The 15,678-nt window shown below is 44.6% G+C and overlaps 1 protein-coding gene across 4 annotated transcripts in view; it reads right to left on the reverse strand.

Annotated features, from left to right (window-relative positions):
- The window catches only part of tyn (trynity), a 171,808-nt gene that overhangs the window by 115,926 nt on the left and 40,204 nt on the right, over positions 1-15,678 (reverse strand). For all 4 annotated transcript variants that reach the window (XM_076371991.1, XM_076371990.1, XM_076371992.1 and 1 more), the window contains one exon: positions 10,118-10,217. The gene's annotated coding sequence lies outside the window, so the exon portion shown is untranslated. The remainder of the gene's footprint in view (positions 1-10,117; positions 10,218-15,678) is intronic.

The raw sequence follows: 15,678 nt of genomic DNA on the forward strand, positions 1-15,678 counted from the left end.
TTACTAATTGTATATCAGACTCTAATTGAAAGATACGCGGCGTAAGAAAATTATAACCAGAGTAGGGAAGGGAAGAAGGATAAATGAAAATTTTCATCGGTCTGACAGATGTTCGATGGTAGTTGGTGGTTAATAGTCGTTAGCCGTAATTCGCGATCGAATTGAAAGTTGCGTTTGAATCGTTAATCTTAATACGCAATCGATCGACCGTGAATTTTTATGCGTTTGTAGGATACTTTCGAGTACAGACTCGCACGGACGCCTCGATGCAGGATGATGCATAAAATATCAAACTTGTGGTACTTCTTATCAATAGGAAAAACCACTGTCTAATTCTATTTCTCCAATTACATGTTAAACAATTTCGCTGAAACTCTCCGAGAATTATCCATAAGCACAGATCCACGATCCATTAATCATATTAGGTTTTGCCTAACGCTAATCCTAGTCAATTTCTTCCAAAGTATCACTCCTTAATAGAAAACAGATCAACCGAAAGGAATGTAGGTCTAATAAGCTATTTACTGAAAAGAGGCACGCCTCTCGTCAGACGCGTCTTCATCATTAACGTCCTATTCGTTAATACAGTTACACGATAATCAATCAGCCGCATAAACAAAACGTACGACGCGCCTATCATTGATCAACCCGCAGCACGCTCTTCTCGACACTTCCGGGAGAATTCGATGAAAGCTGATCTCGAGTCAATATCCGTGGGACGCGTATGTGGGCTTCAAGGTCACCGGAATGCTCGATACTGCGGCCATCAAATCGGAGCGAGCTCGATCGAGCGTGCAGCGCCGATCGGAATCCCGATATCGATATCGGATGTCCGATTTCGCCGACCTGGATCGGTCCGCTTACGGTAGCTGCGATAACGGTGCCTGATACGTCTAAGAGGCGCGATCGATCGATCGATTGAACGTCGAAGTCGTGGGCCTGGAGCGGCCCCCGATGGATCGACGATAGAGCAGACGTTAATTGGAGCCGTGGCGACGAGAGGACGATCGAAAATACGCTGCAGTAAAGGCGCGGAATGCGGGCGAGAGATAAGTAAAACGGTTTTTCCTCGACTAATTCCTCTGATTACGGGCTTCTTTCGATCCTATTTAAAACAGTTTCTTGCGAGGCTCGTTACTCGAAGGATCATTTCACCGCGCCAATTAGCACGACTTGAAAGAGACAATCGACGCGAGTCGCTTATTCTTGAGTTTCTTACACCGATCCGCTTATATGGGGCTTCTTATAGACTTATTCGATAGAGGTATTCTGTTCTATTAATAGTTCACTGGAAAAAGTAAGGAATTCCGTGCTCATTCTCCGTCTAAATTTACCCTGAAGCAATTAACCCATTGCCCTATGATTCCTTTATAATTTGAAACTAAACCGGCGCTTGCCAGGAATAGAGAATTCGGTGTTGAATCAATTAACAGGGAAGATAACACTCAATTTCAGCTCGAGAGAATGGAACATTTGCTGTTTGGAATCTTCGTCGCGTGCCGGACACGAAGTTTAACGAGTTGAATATCGTACTAAATAGCGTGAACCGTTAAATATGTAGTTCGGTGAATTAGTTTGGCAGACAGGAGACATTGTTATGTGCTTTGGAAACTGTTCTACATATTGATAATGTTAATGATTCTAAAAATTTTCGTAATTCCGCCGGCAAATGGGCGAAAACGTAAATTACTGCTCCGGCGTACAACGTGCGGAGGCAACAGGTCAATTCCCAAGCGTGTTCTCATACGTGCGACCACTTTATCGCACACGTGCATCGCCAGACACGTATCACCGTGTGAAGGCGGCGTAAGGGATTCTGGTCGACGATCTCAAAAGAATTACAAGGAAGGCAAGACTGGCCAAACGAATTATCCCGTTGGTAAGAGGGCTTAATGGTTCGCGCGTTGCCGCTCTTAATGGGCCCGTCTCGTCGACAATGACCGCGATCGGTTCCGATCGCTAATAAAGCCCTATCAGAAGTGCCGAGATCGACGCTTTAAGAATGAATAATCCGTTCGACGAAAATATCGGACAGCTTCTCGCGAGTACACTGCGTGGCCGATTGATTTTCTCGGGCCGTTGATCGCCGACGAATTTACGGCGTGTTCGACCGACATGGAGTCGTGATGGGTTTCCGTCTTGAGGATCGATATACAGTGGGAAAATATCGGTGTCTCTGAGAACAATCAATCTCTCGCAGTTCTTGAAGAAATAAAATAATATTATTAAAAACGGAATATTTAGGAATATGATAACAAATGAAAATAATATATAATGGTACGAACGAAATGTATACTCATGTGATAATAAATATAGCAATTTCACTGAAACATAGTAAGAAAATGTAAGTAATAATAAGTATTAAGGAGAAATCGTATATAGTAATAATATAGTTTGAATAACTACATAATAATGTCAATAATCCTTAATTGCCATGCGTAATCCTATATAAGATAACTATCATTCTTTCGTGGAATTACTAAAGAACATTTCATGATTACCAGAAAATCGGCTTATCGTCATTTATTCATACGTTACAATCTTTCTCGTCTACTGTTCAGCCTACAGAATCGAAAGGGTAAGATTTACAGACAGAATCTTCCACAGAGGGAATTTCGATGACATCGAACAACCACCCAGATGTCGCGGATCCCGGATAGAATGATCAAACACCAGCGATCTCATGGGGCCGGCGTGGAACAAGAAACCCTCCACGGTTAATCGAGGCGGCACCGACAGGCGAATGAAAAGAACAAGTTCATTAAAATTGATTGAACTCTCGGGCACATGTAATTTTAGAATCGCGTAAAAGCCACGGTGCCTCGTTGATTACATATTACTGATGAAGAGACTACGCGATTTTTACGGGGACGTATTAAACGCGAATGCGAGAAACGAAATGTAGAATACAATTAGACCCAGCGTCCGCCACGCTAATACTATCGACAGAAGGGAGGGGGAATAAACGTCTGATTAACTCGCGGCTCCGCGGGAATTTTATTTGCCCGTTTTACGATTTCCATTTTACTAGGTATCATTGAATAAAAGCAGGTGCACGATGGAACGACCATCTTATATTACGAGTAACAAGAAAAACGGTACAGGTGCCCGTGGCTCGCCGATGCTGGCTGGGCATTAAGGATATTTCGCCAGTAACCGACATGCAAGGAGAAATTAAATTTTCTTCAGCACATTTTAATGGTCATTCTTAACGTGTAATCACTCGGCCTGCCCCCTTCGATCCTCCCCTGCCTTCCTCGTCCGTCCAGTTTCCGCGAAGGAAGACACCGAAGCGGCCTTCGGGCTCTCGCCGGAACAAGACCGGCCGCTCGGTGCCCGGGCATTTTTGAAATCGTCCACCGTTATCTCGGCCGGACCCCGCCCCGGGATGAGATACCGGCAGAAATGTCTTAACTGTACAACCCGAGGGATGGTCCTGGCCAGCGACTGACGCGATTCAATTACCGGCCTTATTACCGTAATCGTCAACATCCCCTCGGAACGAGCACGCCCTGTGCGTTATCTTTATTGGAAAGATTCCTCTCTCTCTCTCTCTCCCCCCTCTTTCCCGCGCCATCACTTTCGCCGCATCCTCCGCGCAGCGTTTTACGCTAGACACGGTTGCGTAATTCAGCTCTTCCCTTTCAAATTTTTTGTACCGTGCGCACCGGAACGCTTTACAACATCCACGACGCACCGTGATACGCACCGGTGTAATAAAATCGTGGAAGTGGATCGACGCGGGACTGGGTTTTATGAGGAAGCGTCAAGAGGATGCTGCGGATGATGGGCTAACAGTAATCTTGCACTGATAGGAGTGCGGGTTGTTTTCATTGGTTTTGCTGTTGGGAGAGTGGTGTTCGTATTTTGGAGCTGGTAATTGTAGAGAATGAATGATTAGTTCAGTGGTTCGGTGGAGTTTCGATAGGGCTGTCAGTAGGGCTTTCGCCGACATTAGTTTCCTAGAGGACACATAGACGAAAGTGTGGAGAAAGAATACATGAAAGTTTGAGGAATTCTCACAGTCCGTTTTTAACTAATTTTCTGACGAATATAGATACAAACATATAGACGAAGTAGATGAAAATACGGACGAGTAAACAGACCTGCACACAAAGAATAGACAAAAGTTTGACTTATCGTCAGCTCTAAGTCTTCATAAAAAAAAAGGATTGCAGGACAACCAAGAAAAAAGGGGCAGGCAAAGAATCAAGCTCGCATAATTATTCGTTCGTTAGCGCTACAAGCGACGAAGAGAATGGGCCCAGCATCCGGCATCGCGAGGCGATCCTTCGTCCGCGGTGTATCTCGCCGTCCCTCGATCCTGGCTGGCGATTAGTCAAGGTGGTCTCCTGGGACCCTGGGCCGCGCTCGATGCACGGGTCTCATGCCGACATGAATAGTGAGCAGCCCAGGCTCCGGAGTACACTTCCGTGGGTGCTGAGCCGCTGCTGGTGCAGCGTACAGATGTAAGCCGCGGAAGGAGAACAGAACCTGGTCCTCTGGCTATCGTGTGGCGGCCGACACCCGACTGCGTTTCGTTCATTTCCATTTGAATTTTTAATTGCAACATTATTAGCCTGAAACTTTTTATACATGTGTACATGGATCCACTGTACAGTGAAGAAGCGATCAGGAAGTGGAATAGATAAACAGGGGGAAAGATCTAAGTAGAAAGCTGAGAAAAAAGGTGTAGACACGTGGTAGCTAAGATGAAAGAGAGAACACGGAGCAGAAAAAGTAAAAAGAACAAATTCTCCGCATTCCAGTATGTGAATATTAAAAATACGTAATGATACAGTAACAATATCTTAAGAATAGCTTCGCGACGGCTAATCAAAGACTAAGTTCCAAGCTAGACCAAAGGATCGGATAGCCGACAATCAATCTTTACCCTCTTCGAATCCCATCAGCTCCGAAGATTCCCTTCCATCATCCGGCATCGAAGTTTCAAATTCACCATCAAAAATAACTTAATCCTCGTTGAAAGGAAACACACAAAGCCCATTCCTCGCAACAAAGGAGTCCCTACGAATCCATTCATCTCGCTGATCTCGTCCCGTGGTGGGTTTCGCTGAAGAGACCGGCCCCTCGGGAACGGGTTTATACCCGATCCCCAATGAAATTATTAGGCTCTTAGTTGGGTAACCGCGAGGGGCGAGCCAACAGCGTGGCGGTAAGAGGGCAGGAGGTACACGCGGACGCGAGTTGCGTGGAAAATTATGCGTGTGCGCAGAGGGTCGAGTTAAGTGTCCGGCTAATGGACAGGTACATAATTTTGCTGGGGGTTCTTTTCTGGGTAGGCAGCAGTGGCGGCGAGAGTCTCCTGAGAGCTTCCTCTCCTTGGTCCGACTGCATCTTTGATCTGAAATTAAATTACCGCTGGCTCCGCGTCGGATCCTGCTCGGTCGCGAGCACCTCCGAGAGGATAACGATAATTTCCAGGACACCGTCGCGCCATGGTGTCCCGCCGATTCCATTTTCTTTACGAGCCGCTCCCGGAGGGCGGAATTTAACGCTCACGATCACCGGCTGCGCGGAAGAAACTCGGAAGGGGGTGGACACGCGCGAATCCGTAATTGGAGGCGTGTACGTATATCGCGCGAACGATCTTGTAATTATTTGGTAAGCGGGGAATCGGAGCTCGAGGAATGGTAATTGAATCGGTGGCTCTGGGTGTTCGTATCGTTCGCCTCGCAAAAATGGGGTGAACTGGGATGAGCTGCTCGCAGAGGTTCTTGGATATTTATAGTACGTAACTACTATGCTTCGTATTAAGTGAAAGTAAGTATTTAGTTCAAGAACCTTGGAAATAATTGCTAGAAGTAATATCAGTACCAATATAGCGAACAAATTGTGCGAGAAAGTATAGAGAAGCAGTAGAAGCCAACGGAAAGAAACATCTGCAAATAAATAGTAAGATAATGGGAAATTACAGAATTTCCAATTAGCAATCTACACAGAATCGAAGTTAGGGTGCGCTATCCCATGTACTTTCCGTCACATTTTCAAACTATCGTTCTTACAACTCACAGTTGAAGAATGCAGGTTCACGCGAAAATCGTCGAGTCGACAGATCGATCCGACAAACTTCATTCCCAAAGAACGAACGATTCGCCGGGCTTCCATAAAACCCACCCCTAGCAAAGAACAAGCGGAAGCAAATTGGCCGACGATCGTAACTGAGGTCCACAAGAGAAAAGCAGAAAAAGAGGACCGTAACGGTACACCGTTTAATAGACATTTTAAAGTGAGCAATCCGAAGAGTCCAGTTAACGACTTGCTGCGTTCCGAGCGGCGGATTTCGCGAATAAGGGGCAGTTTTATTCCGCGATTCCCGGGATTCCATGGTTCTCCCGCGGAACAACGAGGGGGCCCGCTCGCGGGCGGATTCATCCGGCGCGCGGGTTTGTTAGCGCGCAAACGCGAAGCCAAAGACGGCCGGCCAGCTTCCAACAATTTTGTATTTTATATATACCATAAGTCGACGAGGGATTTTTCCGGCGGCCATTATATATGTTCGTATATCCAGCGCGGCGTTATTAGCGGGGCTATCTGCTCGAGCATCTATGGAGCACGAACATTTTCTGCGGGACCTGTCAATTATACGGATTTATGATCTCTACGGCCTCCCCTTGCCCCGCCGCGCCCTGAGTCGAAGCCGGCGCGACGCTCGCCGACCATCCCCGGCTCTTCTGCGAACGTGTACACCCACGACACCCACACGCGTGCGTGCCGGAGCGGGGAACATCATTTCGCGGTCTCTCCCTGTCTTTCGTCCGCGGAAAAGGAAAAAAGAAGCAAGGAAAAGAACGGAGGACGAGACCGCGAGGCTGATTAACGATCATCGTTAATCGCGACTGCCTGGGTTACGGTTAAACGATCCCTCTCGGTTCGATCGCGGGATCCCGACGGTGGCTTTGATCGATGAATTTTCGTGGGGCGCGTTCCGCGCGGAACTGCTTTCAAGGTTTCGGGAGCTGTTGACAGGTTGAATGATGTGGATGTTGATGGTGAGCTTAAACGTAATCATGTAGTTTGTCCAGTTAAATGGTGGTTATGTGATGACTTTATGGGATCTTTCGTTGGTGTTTAGCGAGAAGTGATATTTGTTTGAGAATTGAAAGAAATGTATAAATATTTTGGCATACTTGAAAATTGGAGAACGTTCATTGGCATTGCGACGGTTTCCTAATGACCAAGCTATCGGAAGGAATTAAAAGTTTCTTCTTCGAGAAGAATATTAAAGTAAAGATAAATGTACCCTACAGTCTTGTAACTTCTCCTACCATCGCTGAAGTCAGTTTCAACGACATTCCCACAGGTCGGGAAGCTCGTTTGACTTCATTCTTCCTTTCCCGGGGGTGCAACCAAATTTTATTCACCCGGAATCTCTCTCGCGCGCAACCGGTTAAGAACAGCCGTTCAACGATTCCGATTAGCCTGATTAGCGGAATCAGCGAAACGCGCGCAATAAACTGTTCGTCCCAGGGAACCGTCGAAGGGGAGGAACAGATCGGAAGAAAAGTGCGGCGCGCCGCACAGGGGCAATTAATTTGAACCGTATTTAAATCGGTCCACGGCGTCGGGGTTCAAGTAATTGCGGGTTGCCCGCCGCTTTATAGTTCGCGTATTGCTCTTAACGAGTGGCGGGAACGCTGAAACGGCGAGAGTCGTTGCGGCCGGAATTACGGGCGCCTTCTCGAGGGTTGCGATCCTCTTTCAGACCGTCTGCTCCTCTTTACTCGTACTACCGTAAAACAGTGTTGCGTTTCTCTTTGTTTCGTTGTGCATGCGGACGGTAAGGGTTGGCTCACATTGGTGGTCAACGGCACGATTAAATTGGATCAAGACTTTGTCATCGTGAAATTAATAACTCTGCCTTTTTGTTTAGTTAATTGCAGATTCATTTAGAGATTGGGTTTGCTTGAACTTCTACCATTTTGGAGTTGCCCGTTTGTACTTTGAATATAGAATAATATTATCGAAGGTAATGAAGAATATTTTAAGGGATGCAAGATGTACAATGCGTTCTTAAATGGACGATACATTTATTTTACGAACACAAGGAGTTAGTAACGATAATTTGTTAATTGGTTGCCTGTAAAATTCAGTTTCAAACATCCCTCGGACAAATGTACTTTATACTAAAATAGAAAACTACAGCAGAATGAAAAAGAACTACACGTTTCTGTGAAAAGTGAAACAATGAATTGTTAACAAAAGTTGTATTATTTTCGGTTCCAAGATGACGCGTATACCCGTCAAACACGATTAACTCGTTTGATTTGATTGCCAAGCGTGAAATGAAACTGATAAACTTCTTCCTCAAATGAAAGAACGGATACAAAAGATATATTATCGATTACTACTTATTTCTGGTCATCGAATGTAAATGTCTTAATGAAATCCTTGATCCCGACTGATCGTGATCCGCCCGTATCATTGATTGTCATTGTGAATCAACCTTAACCGTGGCGCCACAAACGCGAGCATGTGTCTGGACCTCGCCCCGAGCGGTACCGGATAGAAGAAGCTCCTTCGAAGATTTCAATTATCCGACCCGTTTAATAAACCCCGATTGTTTTACGAGGGGGACCGATGAAGCAAGGGAAGGGCGAAGAACGATCGCACACGCGGCGTGTCGGGCACATGCGGGCTCGATTGAAAACTCGACAGTACCACGGGCCATCCAGCGAGCTCGTTGTCGCCGGATAATCGAAACAGGTTTCCGGCGAGGTGTATCTCCGACACGCCGCGATTTCAATAAATGATCGGAGTCGCCGTTTCGATTAACCCTTAGGACCACCAACGGGACGTTTGTCTCGCGAGCGCGGCAAAAAATCCCCACTCCCCTTCCCCTCCCACCCCGCGATATCAATTTATAGTATATTTTCAATCGCACGCATCGGGTTGTACTTCTGGCTTTTATGCTCCACACTTGTTGTGTTATTTCTATGAAATTGCCAACGGTTATTCCGGTCGTTGCACGGAATGGCACTATACGGGCGGTGTTCTTTCCCGTTCGCGTTCGTTCTTTTGCGGTTTCATCGGGGACAATCAATTTTGCACCATATTTCCAATTCCTCCTCTTTTTCTCGTGTCCTTTATTGTTACGACGACTGCTCGGATATTATGATCCTTGACGGAGAGCCAAATATAGACACGGTTTGCGCGGCCTAAACGATCGCTGGAGGGTTTAATGGCCGTTTGAACAAGAAATGAATGAAAACAGCGATCCGAACTATTAGGGAAAATTTTAATGAAGCCTCGTCCTTTTGTTGTTCCCTTCGATTTGATTGTTCTTTCGGTTATTTACGCGATCTGTTGTTATTTACTCCACCCACTCGGTGAGTATTCCAACCCCCGTGTAATGAAGATCGATGCTCGGTACACGGAGACGCAAAAATCGATTTCAATTGTAAAAAAGATTTGTATGAAGGTCATCGCCGATTTAACGATCGCAATGTCGATGGAATAATTAACTCGGGGATGTGCTTTTATAATGGAACAGTGTTTCTCAAATTGTTTTGATTTATGATCTAAGTAGACTCAAATATCTTGATAACCACTAGTAAATAGTAATGAATAATAAATGACAGCAAATCGATATCAATCATTTATCACCGACACACGTGAATTCTTTATACAAAACCAATCGTTTTTAACTGCAATTTGCAATTCTATGGATGTTTAATTCTACAAACTTTTAATCGTCTCCAATTTTCAATTGCTCGCACTCTTATCTGTTCCAAATTTCCAATAACACGAATTTTTAATTACCCCAAATTTCCAATTATATGAACTTTTAATTGTCTCGAATTTTCAATTACTCGTGCACACGCCCACGTTGGGAAATACTCTGCAAGAAGGGAGCCGCGCGCGTTTAATCGCGCCGTTAAGCGCGGTGTCAATTAAGCGGAATTTATATATAATTCGTTGCGGGCGAAGGAGCCTCGTGCTCGGGGTCAATGATTTATCACGATTTCGATCGTTCAATACGACACCTTTCGCGCGAGAGGCGACGTAACGAGGCCCCAGGCTGCGGCGGCGCGGAAGGACTGCTGAAAGAAGACGATTTTTCACCCTCGACCGGTGACAAATCGATAATACTCACGGCATCTCGTGTCTCGTTCGGTTTCCCCGGGACCTGAAGCTTTTCTTCCTCACATCTCTTAACAATTTAACACCTGGTCACGCGTCAGCACGTTTATGTTCTGAAAAGTCAAACGAAGTTTCCTCTTCTGTAAAGTTTTCTTAATTTACAACCCACGAAATCAAATATTTCAAATCTAATAACCATGATATTATATAATGTTATAATAAACTTTTTCAATCTATTTGAGAACAAAATTAATTTATATAAAACGATTACATAAAGCCTGCAGTATTTATCGGAGACATTTTTCAATTACATTATGTTATTATATTATCTTCAGTAGTATTAGAAAAAAGAATTGTTCACGCTACTTCCTATCAACTGATTTCCTAAGTATATTTCAAATGAAACACTTAGAACAATACAAAATTATCGAAAAGAAAATATGGAAGAATCTCGGAGCAGGAAGGGTTAATTCTCTTCCTCGCCCGGTAAAGAAGACCGCAGTTTAATCGGTTCGGTGACCGGAAATCGGTGCCGCGCTGACCGCGCACCTCAAGGCCGCGTCGATTCATCGAATTCGAAAAAATAGTCTGTCGAATCCGATTTACGGGCGTGACCGCCACTTGGCATAGCTAATTGATTGGCGGAACGCGACGAACCTTAGCGACTAGGCATTCGATGAATCTTCGCGGTTTTTCGCTGAACGCACTTCCTATTCGAACAGTCGATAGGTTAGAGACGGATACGGATGGCTAGCTGCTAATGGGATTTTCGTAACCACTCGGTTACAGTTTGTGAAATAAAATCAGAAAAACATCTCTAACCCTTCAGAGTCGATGCCCAATTCTTGATTTCCTTCAGCTTTTTCAAGTATTTGTTCCCTCGTCACAGGTATTACGATAATTCGTAGCCAGTTTCGATTTTCTGATATCATTTTCTAGTTATTTTTACTTGAAAAACATAGGAAACACTGATGTTTAAATAATACAAGAGAATTACAAAATAGCAGCATCTTCTACGAACAATTACAGTCAGAAAACTCGGAATGCTTACCTCTGTAATACATTCACGGCTGACAAAATAAAAATACGTCTTCCCGTGATCTACATTCTCGCGCATAAAACTATATCATTTCCTAACGCAGCGGGTTTATATTCGAATTAATGAGTAGTTACAAGTAGTACCGTAATCAATACCTGGAATACTTAGGTACGCTTTACGTCAATATCGAGTTGCCAGGAAATAAATTACGGTCTTCAACGGTTCGATGCGTACAGCTTCGTGTTTTATTTCGATTTTGAACCGTAGACGTCGCGCCGCGGATTATACTCGCGTAAATCCTCCAACTATGTACGAATCGATGTAATATTGTAGAAACTTAAGATCGTTGCGTCTATTTACTGCACGCATAAAAACATAATAATAATAATCCGAGGGTAAAGGCTGAAAACCGCAAAAGAGTATCATAGCGAAGCTGTTACGTCGTGTAATATCAAATTATTATTCTACGAATTATTCAGAGAGAAAGAAAAGTAGCTTTGCTTCGGTTAAATAAAGATTTCATTAATCGAAACATACAAACTTGCTCCGATGCATATTTGTCAATGGATAAATAGAACAACCCGAAAAATGAAAAAGATTATAATTAATATAATTAATATTAATATAATTTATATTATGCGATGCAAACTGAAATCTCGTACACATGTAACTTATCGGTTGAACGATTAATCAACGACTGATAAGAAATCCATTTCATATTGCGCAACCCGATACAAGCCCCAAATGCGACATAAACTTGTGTTCCTTGACCATGTAGCTTATCGTTCGAACGATAATAAATCCAACATTGTATATTACATGTCCTAATACAACAATAAAACCCATTGATTTACGAGAAATATTAATCTCCAAATCGAATACGGCGCCAGGTGAGGAGTAGGTGACCCTGAAGGATGTGGGACTTGGCCGAAGTAACTGTACCAAGCTGGAAGCTCTTCGCAGCAACAGGTGTTGGACGTCGCTGCGACGATCATCGCTCTCCGCATCACTCGTATCCTTTTTTCTCCGTTCCTATTCAAGATCTGCCCGCGGCCAAATTACTCGCGTCGGCGTGCAACAGTTCTGCGTCGAGCGAATGGTCCAGGTCGCACGATAAATTACCCGCATTTCATCGAAAAATCCGCTGGAATGCCCTGAAAGGCGGCGCAAACGATCGCTCGCTCGCGCAAACTACAAACCCCGGCAGGGATGTTCCTTTCGATTCGGAAGAAATCCTGGTTGGCGCCGATTATTCTGCCAGCCGTCCCGACGCGACGCGACGTGTCCGAATAGGCAAAAACCGGTAAAAATGAAACGATTTGCAAGAGGTTTCAAGCGGCCGGCGAGTGATTTATCGGCTTTTTGTTCGCGCGTGCTCGCGTGTCGCGAGATCCTCCCGCGGAAGGGTGCGCCTCGTGATCGGTAGGGTGTCCGGCGACGGAAAAATTCGCACCAGCCACCGTCTCCCCTAAAGGCACGCGCTCCGATCCAGCTCGTGGCCGTTGTTGCACGCCGGAGAGACCTTGTACGGGGAGAGAAGGCCGACTTTCGCGGCCGGCCTTTGAGCGACTTCAACGCCAGCATAAGAACGTACTGCCGGAGACTCTGGGGTAGGGAGAGCGCTGTGCACGCGAGCCACGCGGTACGTTTCCTCAGTTCTTCCATTTCACTTAGCACTAGAACTACCGAATGCGTCGCAATTGTTCTCGATTTCTTCTTCCACAGTTATTGAGAACAGATGAATGCTTCTTTGAGAAATTGTTAACACATTGACTACCATGAGAATTTCGAGCGTTTGTTATAGTAAGATTTAATTCTTTATAATAGAGGAAAGTAGTGTTAAATATAATTATTAATGTTTTGGTATTACAGTGTTCATATTACACTATTATCTAGGTTCTGATGCTACTAAATATTTTGATTCAATATCAATTTTCTTATTGCAATTGTTTTCAAGCAATTTGGAAGCTCCGGTCACCGGTGACCACTGTGGCAGTCAACGTGTTAATGCAATTGATTGGGTAATGGACAAACTAAAATACGAGTTAATTGAAATCTTAATAAATTCACTGTTACGGTTTCAATAAAAGTTTAAGTTGTCGCTTCCATTTTCATGATTTTCGAATATATTGTTGGGGATATGATTTTGAACAGCTTTTGCCTTTGCATGTTGTCAACGGAAGGTTTTAGTTTCCGAGATAATCTCGAAAAACTTTTGCTACTACTGCACAGAAGGCAGTGAAGACATAGATGAAGTGTAAATAACTTTATAATTCTGCGGGACAGTTGCAAACCCCAGTGGTCCTTTCTTCCTTAGCTTCGAGATAAAGTCCGAGTTGCAGTGATCTTTCCTTTCTTTGTTGCCCAAGGAGACTTTCGGTAACGTAACCTAGCTTCTAGTCTCGCGGATAACGACTCGATTCTCGGCTCAGTGCGCGGCGTTAAAGCCTGCCGGTTTACGAGGCGATCCAATCGCGGCTATAATTTAGCGAATAACGCTGCGAGGCGGTTCCGCCGTGGTATCCGTTGCTACTCTCCGTCTCAATTTCGTGGTCGTAATATCCGTGGCGTCTGTCGCGAGCGTTCCGCTCGCCGGAACGAATCGCGGAGCCGTGGGCAACTGTTATCGTTCCGACGGAGGATACGCGACCCGCCCTCTTCTAGATCTCGAGGCAACGGCCTTGAAGAGTATCCACGCGATTTGCCGTTCTGGGATGACGTGGAATTTGCATCGCGATCGTTAGCAACGGCAATTATGCTGGCTATACACGGCCGTCTGCAAGTAGCTCGCGAGTTATGGTTGCCGGCAATGTGAACAGTTTCGCGGGCAGTGTAAGCGCTTACACTGATCAAATAGCGTCCTTATAAAAGGTAAATGCATATTAAGTAACCTATAAAGTTCTTGGGATTGGTTAACTTGCAGAAAGACAGACAACTTTTCCGTAGAAACGGAATCGACACGGCCGTATCTCTTTAAATTGAATTGCTTATGTGATTATTTCAATGAATAAAATATTCTTCTCGAATAATCTTCAATTGATCAGCTACCCAATTAAAAATATCGGATTGGTGACCATCCATCCGTAACTCCGAACGAGGTATGCTTAAATAGGAAGTACTGATCCTGGCTAACTAGTCCTGAAACCCTCTGATGATGCCAGCAGCAATGCCAGCGAAACTTCGGGAAATAATTCCTAATGGAAACGGTTTATAACTGAAAATATTGAACACTTCTCATACTTTTCGAATAATGCTTCTCAGTCTGAAGAATTATATGTAATTCTTTATTCACTTTGGATATTACTCGATTCCATAATGGTCATAAAAGGCGTAATAAGTTTTCAGCCTTGACTGATTCGTTAGAAATCAAAATATTGAAGACTTTCGAAACTTCTATGACTATTCAGGATTAATCCAAGATCCAAAACCTACCAAAGCTCTCAAGGCCTTCACAGAATTGAGTCATATTCGAATCGATGCGAGCTTTTCGTCACTCGTTCAGAGTCGAAGCGATTCAAAGTGCTCCAGTGTCCTCTGTCCGTCCGAAGAACTGGTCGCGGTGATCGTAAACCGGTGGTTAATCGAGCCGACACATGCTTACGCGATCGTGGCCGATCCGCGGGACGACGCCCGTAATCGCGGCGACACGCGCGAGGACGCGTGGGTGCACGCGAAAGCTGCGACCTCGTCCTTTTGCCTGTCTGGGTGGTCGAAGGGCCGCGGGAACCGAGCCCCAGCCCTTTCGCCGGCGATTCTCGATTCATTCCGCGCGGCTTCCACCCCGCCGATGAAACGATTCGACGCGAGGCTGCAATTACAGTGGGCGGTCCCCTCGAAATATCACGATAAACTGATCGGGCATTGTGTCGTTCAATGAAGGAACCTTGGACCGGAGAAACGGAGTAATTTCCGATTTCGTTTTGCCGGATCTTCGTCTCAATTCTTATTAAAATTGCGCAGGTTAAGGTGGAACGAATATTCGTTCATAATGTAACCGAATGGCTTGGTACGAATTAATTTTAATGTAATTGTAGTACGCACGAGGGTGGTTGTTTTAGGACTTCGCTAATTATGCATGCGTTAGAATTCAGTGTTGTTTATACGATTGATAAGCGTCATAGAAATATTAACTAGGAAATAGATTGATATTTGTCACTTGAATAGCGATGTTACCACTTATAATTATGAAATTTTGTAACTTAAACTTTTAAGTAACAAGCTTTGATATTATCAATATGGAAATATACATTAACTGTAGTTAACTGAGGTACCTTCGGTATCTACTTACGTCTAAGAAACCGGGGATCACCGGTTATTTTAAAGATCTGGAGTTAAGTAGTTTCCTACGAAGAAACATTTTTATTCTCATCCTCTTCAGACGCTATATGATCGTTATTCGATGATTAGTAGCCAATAACAAGTGCCCATATACAAGTTTGTTGCACGCACAATTCAAGGTCGGCTCTTTGCAGTCAACCGTCCGTAATCGAAGGACGAACGATATCTGAAACTGGCATGCCGGGGCGCAGACGCCC

This window comes from Nomia melanderi, chromosome 11 (genome assembly GCF_051020985.1).
Source record: "Nomia melanderi isolate GNS246 chromosome 11, iyNomMela1, whole genome shotgun sequence".
Lineage (NCBI taxonomy): Eukaryota > Metazoa > Arthropoda > Insecta > Hymenoptera > Halictidae > Nomia > Nomia melanderi.